Consider the following 8,570-nt stretch of genomic DNA (forward strand, 5'->3'; position numbering starts at 1 on the left):
ATTTAGAATTTAGAATTTGGTGCTTAAGTTTGAGGATTAAGCATAAAATTATAATTGTTTGTAAGAAATTAGGATAGCTATATTTTTTATGGTTTTCTATTGATTTATAAAGATTTTGTGCCTTGTTTCACATGGAGTTATGATGGTTTTGGGAATTGCTATAAGTCATAACGTGTAGTGTTACATAGTGTAAAAAAGATGCAAGAATCGTTGATGTTTTGAATGTGGTCTTGTTCAGACTAAAATAGTTTAGAGTCGAGAACTCATATTGTCCCTTTAGCTTGGTACTCATACACTTTAAGGTGAATACAACTTTCTGTCATTTTACATAGCTAAGTTTCGGTAAATTCAGTAAGTAAAGTAATGAGTTTGTAATTCTTTTAAAAAAGGTTGCCTAGATTAATTAGATTCTCTTCCTATCTATTCATAGTATAATAAGATCAATCAAGGAATCTAAATTGCACGGTACTTTATTCTTGTATCTTTCCTTGGTTGAGGTAGACTTCCCTATCCTTAATTAATGATAGAATAAGATTTGTTGCTTTGCCCACAAGTCAATACCCTTTGACACTTGGCATTGTTTCCTTTCATCTACAAGGAGGGAGAGTAGTAATATCTGAGGGGCAAAATCTATTTGTTCTTATGTATATAAAGAATTTCTATGAATTTTTAGGGTTTTCTTAGGTTTTTCTAGTATTTTCGAGGTTTTTCTTGGGGCTTTTTAGGATTTTTTTAGTGTTTTCTAGTGTTTTTTAGGGTTTTTCTAGGGTTTTCGAAGTTTTTTTAGAGTTTTCGAGGGTTTTTCTAGGGTTTTATAGGTTTTTCTAGGGTTTTCTAAAGATTTTCTAAGATTTTTTGGAATTTCTATGGTTTTTCTAGGATTTTCTAGGGTTTTTCTAGGATATTCTAGGGTTTTCTAGGGTTTTCTTAGGGTTTTTTAGAGTTTTCGAAGGTTTTTTAGGGTTTTAAAGGTTTTCCTAAGATTTTCCAAGGTTTTCTTAGGGTTTTCTAGGATTTTCTAGGGTTTTCTAGGATTTTTCTAGGATTTTCTAAGGTTTTCTAGGGTTTTCGACAATTTTTCTAGGGTTTTCCTAGGTTTTGCAATAATTTTCTAGGGTTTTCTTAAGGTTTTCTAAAATCTTCTAGGGTTTCTAGGATTTTCTATGGTTTTTCTAGGATATTCCAGGGTTTTCTAGGGTTTTTCTAGGATATTCTAGCATTTTCTAGGATTTTTTTAGGGTTTTCTAGGGTTTTGTAGGGATTTCTAGGGCTTTCTAGAGTTTTCTAGGGTTTTCTTAGAGTTTTCTAGGGTTTTCTAAGATTTTTGAGGGTTTGTTTAGGATTTTCTGGGGTTTTCGAAGGATTTTCTAGGGTTTTATAGGTTTTTCTAGGATTTTTCATGGTTTTTTTAGAGTTTTCTAGGAGTTTTCTAGGATTTTTTAGGGATTTCTAGGAATTTCTAGGATTTTCTAGGGTCTTCTTAGGGTTTTCTAGAATTTTCTAGGATTTTCATGGGTTTTTAGGGTTTTCTAGGGTTTTCGAGGGTTTTTCTAGGATTTTTTAGGTTTATCTATAATTTTCTAGAATTTTCTTAGGGTTTTCTAGGATTTCTTGGGTTTTCTAGGATTTTCTGGGATTTTTCTAAGATATTCTAGGGTTTTCTAGGGTTTTTCTAGGATATTCTAGCGTTTTCTAGGATTTTTAGTGTTTTGTAGGGTTTTCTAGGATTTTTTATAGTTTTTTAGGGTTTTTTAGGATTTTTTAGAGTTTTTTAGTGTTTTTAGGATTTTTCTAGAGTTATTCTAGGGTTTTCAATGTTTTCTAGGGTTTTAGGATTTTCTAGGAATTTTCTAGGGTGTTCTAGGGTTTTTCTAGGGTTTTCTAGTGTTTTCGAGGATTTTTTAAGGTTTTCTAGGAATTTCTGGGGATTTTTTGGGTCTTCTAAGGTTTTCTTAGATTTTTCTAGTGTTTTCGAGGGTTTATTAGGGTTTTGTAGGATTTTTTATTGTTTTCTAGGGTTTTCTACGGTTTTTCTATGATTTTCGAGCGTTTCTTAGGAGTTTCTAAGGTTTTGAGGGTTTTTCTAGGGTTTTATAGGTTTTTCTAGGGTTTTCTTAGGGTTTTTTAAGGTTTTCTTAGGGTTTTCTAAGATTTTTTGGGTTTTTCTAGGATATTCTAGGGTTTTCTCGAGTTTTCTTAGGGTTTTCTAAGATTTTCTAAGATTTTGTAGGATTTTCTTAGAGTTTTCTAGGGTTTTCTAAAATTTTTGAGGTTTTTTAGGGTTTTCTAGGGTATTCGAGGGTTTTTTTTTTCGGGTTTTCTAGGGTTTTAAACATTTTTCTAAGGTTTTCCAGGGTTTTCTAGAGTTTTTGAGGGTTTTTCTAGGGTTTTAAAGGTTTTTCTAAGATTTTCTAAAGTTTTCTAGGATTTTCTAGGGAGTTTATAGGATTATCTAGAATTTTTTAGGGTTTTCTAAAATTTTTGTGTTTTCTAGGGTTTCTAGGGTTTTTCTACGGGTTTTCTTAGAGTTTTCTAGGATTTTCGAGGGTTTTTTAGGATCTTCTAGGGTTTTCGAGGGATTTTCCATGGTTTTCTTAGGGTTTTCTATGGTTTTTCTAGGGTTTTTAGGGTTATCTAGAAATTTCTAGTAATTACTAGGGTTTTCTATAGTTTTCTAGGATTTTTCTAGGGGTTTTCTTGGATTTTTCTAGGATTTTCTAAATTTTTCTATGTTTTTCTATGGTTTTTTAGGATTTTCTTAGGGTTTTCTAAGATTTTTTTGTGTTTTCAAGAGTTTTCTAGGGATTTCTAGAGATTTCTAGAATTTTCGAGGTTTTTTTAGGGATTTCTTGTGTTATATAGGGTTTTCTAGGGTTTTCGAGGGTTTTCTTAGGCTTTTCTAGGGTTTTTAGGATTTTCTAAGGTTTTCTAGGTTTTTCTAGGGTTTTCTTAGGATTTTCTAGAATTTTCTAGGGTTTTATATGGATTTTCTAGAATTTTCTAGGGTTTTTCTTGGGTATTAAAGGTTTTTCTAGGGTTTTCTATATTTTTCTAGTGTTTTTAGGATTTTTTTAGCATTTTCTAGGGTTTTTTAGGATTTTCTAGGAATTTCTAAGGTTTTCTAACGATTTCTAGGGTTTTTGTAGAGTTTTCTAGGATTTTCGAGGGTTTTTAGGGTTTTCGCAGATTTTTCTAGGGTTTCATAGGTTTTTCTAGGATTTTCCAGGATTTTTTAGGGTTTTTCTAGGATTTTCTAAGGTTTTCTAGACTTTTCTAGAATTTTTTTAGTGTTTTCTAGTGTTTTTAATATTTTTCTAGGGTTTTAGGGTTTTCTAGAGATTTTCTAGGGTGTTCTAGAGTTTTTCAGGGTTTTCTAGGGATTTTCTAGGGTTTTCTTGGATTTTCTAGGGTTTTTCAAGGATTTTTTAGGGTTTTCAAGGTTTTTCTAAATTTTTCTAGGGGTTTTAAGGATTTTTCTAGGATTTTCTCGGGTTTTTTAGGGTTTTCTAGGGTTTTAAATATTTTTCTATGGTTTTAAGGATTTTTTAGGATTTTCTAGGGTGTTCTAGGATTTTTCTAGGGCTTTCTAGAAATTTTCTAGGATTTTCTAGGGTTTTCTAGGGTTTCTCTAGAATTTTCTAGGGCTTTCTAGGATTTTTCTAGGATTTTCTAGGGTTTTCTAGGATTTTTCTAGGATTTTCTAGGTGTTTCTATGTTTTTCTAGTGTTTTTGAGGGTTTTTAGTGTTTTTTAGGGTTTTCTAGAGTTTTCTAGGGATTTTTTAGGGATTTCTAGGGATTTCTAGAGTTTTCTTAGAGTTTTCTAGTGTTTTCGAGGATTTTCTTGGGTTTTCTAGGATTTTCTAGGATTTTCTTAGAGATTTCTAGGATTTTCGAGGGTTTTCTAGGATTTTTTTAGTGTTTTCTAGGGTTTTTCTAGGGTTTTCGCAGGTTTTTTATGGGTTTCTAGGGTTTTCTAGGGTTTTTCTAGGATTTTCAAGGGTTTTCTTAGGGCTTTCTAGGATTTTCTTAGGGTCTTTTAGGGTTTTCTAGGGTTTTCGAGAGTTTTCTAGGGTTTATAGGGTTTTCTAGGGTTTTGTTAGGATTTTCTAGGATTTTCTTGGATTTTTGAGAGTTTTTAGGGTTTTTGAGGGTTTCTCTAGGATTTTCTAGGATTTTTTAGGGGTTTCTAGGGTTTTTCTAGAATATTCTAGGGTTTTCTAGGTATTTTTAGTGTTTTCTAGGTTTTTCTAAGGTTTTTAGGGTTATCTATGGTTTTCTAGGGTTTTTTATGATTCTCTTAGGGTTTTTTATGATTCTCTTAGGGTTTTCTCAGTGTTTTCTAGGGTTCTCTAGGACTTTCGAGGGTTTTTTTAGGATTTTTTAAGGTTTTCAAGGGTTTTTCTAGGGTTGTCTAGGTTTTCTTAGAGTTTTCTAGGATTTTCTAGGGTTTTCTGTGGTTTTTCTAGGCTTTTTCTAGGTTTTTTAGGGTTTTCTAGGGATTTCTAGGATTTTGTTAAAGTTTTCTAGGGTTTTCTTGGATTTTCGAGGGTTTTTAGGGTTTTCGAGGGTTTCTCTAGGACTTTCTAGGGTTTCCTAGGTTTTTCTAGGATTTCTTAGGGTTTTCGAGGGTTTTTCTAAGGTTTTTTAGGTTTTTCTAAGATTTTTTAGGATTTTCTAGGGTTTTTCTAAGATATTCAAGGGTTTCACTGCAACAAATACGGATGATAGCGGCGGCTAATTAGCGGCTGTTTATCAAATCGCAGTAAATTGGCATGATAGCAGCCAATAGGGTAGCGGTTTGGGCTCTGCTACAAAAAGAACTAAGATAGTGGCAGTTACCTTTCCAACAGCTGCAGATCAAACCAAAGAAGAGAGTCAGCTTTAAATGCTCCGTCACTCACTGAAGTCCAAAGCACCGAAATCTGAATCACTCCCCCTTTTCCAGCCCTAGCTTCTCTTCGACCACCCCACGCAACACCCCCATCGATCATCACCCCCCAGCGCCTCCGTCAGAACCATAAAACCACATTCTTCTTCTTCTTCTTCTTCTTCTTCTTCTTCGTCTTCGCCGAACAACCACTGCGAAAACCCTTCCTCTCTTTCTCTTCCCCTGTTTCCTGCCTTCTCTGTCTCGCCGCCGGCTACCATCCAGTGCTGCCGCAACCATATTCTTCTCCTCCTTACAACCTCGCACTGTGGGCCTGTGGCTCTCTAGCTCGCCCATGCCTCTCTCATTCCCAATCGTAGAATCAGAACAGAGCCACTCTAGTATTAACTCGATTCAGGTTCTCAGATCACCTTTTCTTCTCTATTTTAGTTAATTTAGGATTAGTTATATGTTGATTCTAGTATTAATTTGATTTGCTTAGAATTATTTGCTGCTGTTAGTTGAGTTTAGGTTAGAATTAGGATTTTCTGATTGGAATTAGTGTTAGTTTATGCATATTTAAACATGCTGATAAGAGCTTCTTGAGTTTGAATTTCAATTTGTTTGGATTGATTGACTGATGCTTTGCCGAGTAACTGCAAAATGCTGCTGATTTTTTATGTCATTGGTGCTGAATTTTGAATTGGTGTTGCAAAAAATGCTTGTTAATGTTATTTTGTGTTGTTTATGCTTTTGCATGCCAAGTGTTCGACAATATGCCAAGTGTTTTGAATATGTTTTAAAGTTCTATGTAGATATGATCTATGATAAGGACACTATGGATGGCAATGTTTGATTCATTTAGTGCATCCAACCTAATGAGATATGGCTTGGTTGTTGTTCTATTCGTCTAGCTAGAGAAAATTTTGTTTCTTGCAATATCATGCCACAGTTAGTGATATTTTGCGCCAAAGATTTTGCATTACTTGATAAAAGCAATGTTGTGTGTGATTTCACCATAAAATATATAGGTGCTACCGTGCTAGACATGAGTAAGTGAGACATCTACTTTGAAGTATCTTCTGCTTTTTTAGGCTTAAAATGGGAAGAATTATGAGCAGATTGTGTTTTCATTAGTCATGTCAATCTAGAATTAATCATATTTGTTTTTCTTTCTTCTCCAAATTCCTCACTAGCCTATGTGTGATCCTATTTTCACCATTGGCCAAGATCGTTAGTGCAATTTATGGCTTAAAGATCTAACTGTTGGCAATATTTTATGCAAGTTGAGTAATATCGAGGTAGAGGTTCCACTTTCTATTTTATGCAATTCAAAACAGGTGGCTGAGTTGCTAATGATCTCTCTAGTTTGCATTTTGGTTATGGAAAATGAGTCATTTGTATGATGCATTTTGGGTAATTACTATTTTAGATTACTGATCATGGTTGTTATTCTACACAACGTGGAGGTTCACCTGTTGCATTATTGGAAATCACAGGAGACAAAGGTGCTGTTCAAGTTAATGGTAAGACCTATCGCAAGAATGTCCAACTTCTATGCGTTGTTAGTGCCTCCTCCTTCTGCTCTGCTCATTACTTCTGGTGTTTTCTTTTTGGTTTGATTTATTCTGAACTTTATTTCTATGCACTTTGAAATTGGTTTTGCTCGTTTTTTGTACCCAGTAATCTTCACTACGTAGCTCCCCTTTCAAGAGATGTCGTTCAAATTGAGTGTAGTGAAGGATGCAATTGAGTGTAGTATAGAAATAAATTCTACTATTTTTAATTATATAGGTGTTTTAAAGTTGTAAACTTTGTTCATTCATGGATTTTAATGTTGCACATATTGCTGCTATTGGTGCCACTACAAGTGCATTTTATGGATTCAACAATGATATGCTTTTTTGATAAATGCATATCCCCAAGTTATTAGAATATATAGACTTGATTGTAGCTAGGTTGGTCACAGTTTGGCTCCTATAATAAACTTGACTGAAGGGATTCGTGTTGATTAAAATGTGCAGCAACAACTATATATAGACCGACCAAGATAGATAGATAGATAGATTAGGAGTAAGACTAATATATATATATATATATATATATATATATATATATATATATATATTGAGAAGAATATATTTAGTAATATTATTTACACAATAATAAATATTGATAAAACTAGGGACAACCATGAAGATCGGTTGGATTTAGTTGAGTTTTGCAAGAGGTTAGATTTAAACATTATGTCTTTGCATCGGAAGAGAGTCATTCAAGGAAGCAAAATAGTTTTTCCAAAAATGGGTTCAAAACTAAAAAATAAAATATGATAGAAGACCGTCTTTCTTTCATCGTTCACGGGGAATGGGACAGACTCCTATTTGGCCCACTTTGACCACATAAAAGAGACTTGGACGGTTGAGCCCGACTCTGATAACAATATTTCGAAATTCATAAATCATAGGTACAATCGTGGTTTTGGAACTGGCTCCTGTCATGCTACAGCGGCTACACTGTTTGCCTTACCGATGATAAGTGTTCATACCCTGGCCCAATAATAAAGGTCCAGGATCCAAGCAAATAGACCCAACCCAAAGGGTTGGCCCTCACCCAGTACCAGCCTTCATCCCAAGAAGTCGGTACTGAACACGACCTGCTCCAAAGAAGTCGGATACGAGGGTTAGCTGGCAGATAACACTCATTCGAATGAGTAACGGCCCCTAGAAACTCTCCAACCACTTCATAGAGCCATATCTTAACTTCCCTAAGATATGGGAACGGTTATCCACCTAAAAAGGTGGCACTACTCCAGCGGTGGTTATTGGTTCACCACTATAAATACCCTGACACCCCTCAGGTATCACTAAGTCCAATACACTCTAAACTTGCTCACACTCTTGCTAACTTAGGCATCGGAGTGTCCTTGCAGGTACCACCCCCCATTCTTTCGCACGTACAAGTCGGACGGAGGAACACCGAGTTTCAGGTTCACTCGATAGTCACCTCCCTCACACGTTTGGGCCAACCAACGCCATCCGGCCCACTAATCTCTGGTTACCCACCGTAACATTGGCGCCGTTGCCGGGGACCCGTGAGATCAACCAGTGATGGCGGAAAGATCCCCTGAAGAGGGTCATGTGGAGACAGATTCCGAACAAGAGAATTTGAACACTGAGGCAGATCAGACCCTCCATCAGGAAGTCAATGACCAACATAGGGAAGGCACCTCCGGAATCAAAAATCCGAAGGTGAACTCCTCGGAGGGGCGCGAGTCAGAAAAAGAAGGACCCTCCCACGCTAGTGAACTTATGGGATTAATCCATAGCCGCCTTGAACAGCTAGAACAGGAGCGGGAACGACAAAGGGAAGCTGAAAGGAACCTAAAAGAGGAGATGGAGCAACGAAAAGAGTTAGAAAGAAAACTCTTAAAGTTAGAATCCTCCCTCAAAGGTCGGAATTCCCACGACGATAGAGAAGATTCTCCCTTAGGAGAGAAAGATCCGTTTAGCGAGGACATAATGAGGGCAAAAGTTCCGAGAAACTTTAGAAGCCCCGATATGGACCTCTACGATGGAACCACCGATCCAAAGCACCATCTGAGCAACTTTAAAAGTCGGATGTATCTGACCGACGCCTCTGACGCCACGCGATGCAAAGCTTTCCCGACAACCTTGTCAAAAGCAGCGATGAAGTGGTTCGACA

Source organism: Arachis ipaensis, chromosome B10 (assembly GCF_059453495.1).
Source record: "Arachis ipaensis isolate K30076 ecotype BB chromosome B10, ASM5945349v1, whole genome shotgun sequence".
Taxonomy (NCBI): domain Eukaryota; kingdom Viridiplantae; phylum Streptophyta; class Magnoliopsida; order Fabales; family Fabaceae; genus Arachis; species Arachis ipaensis.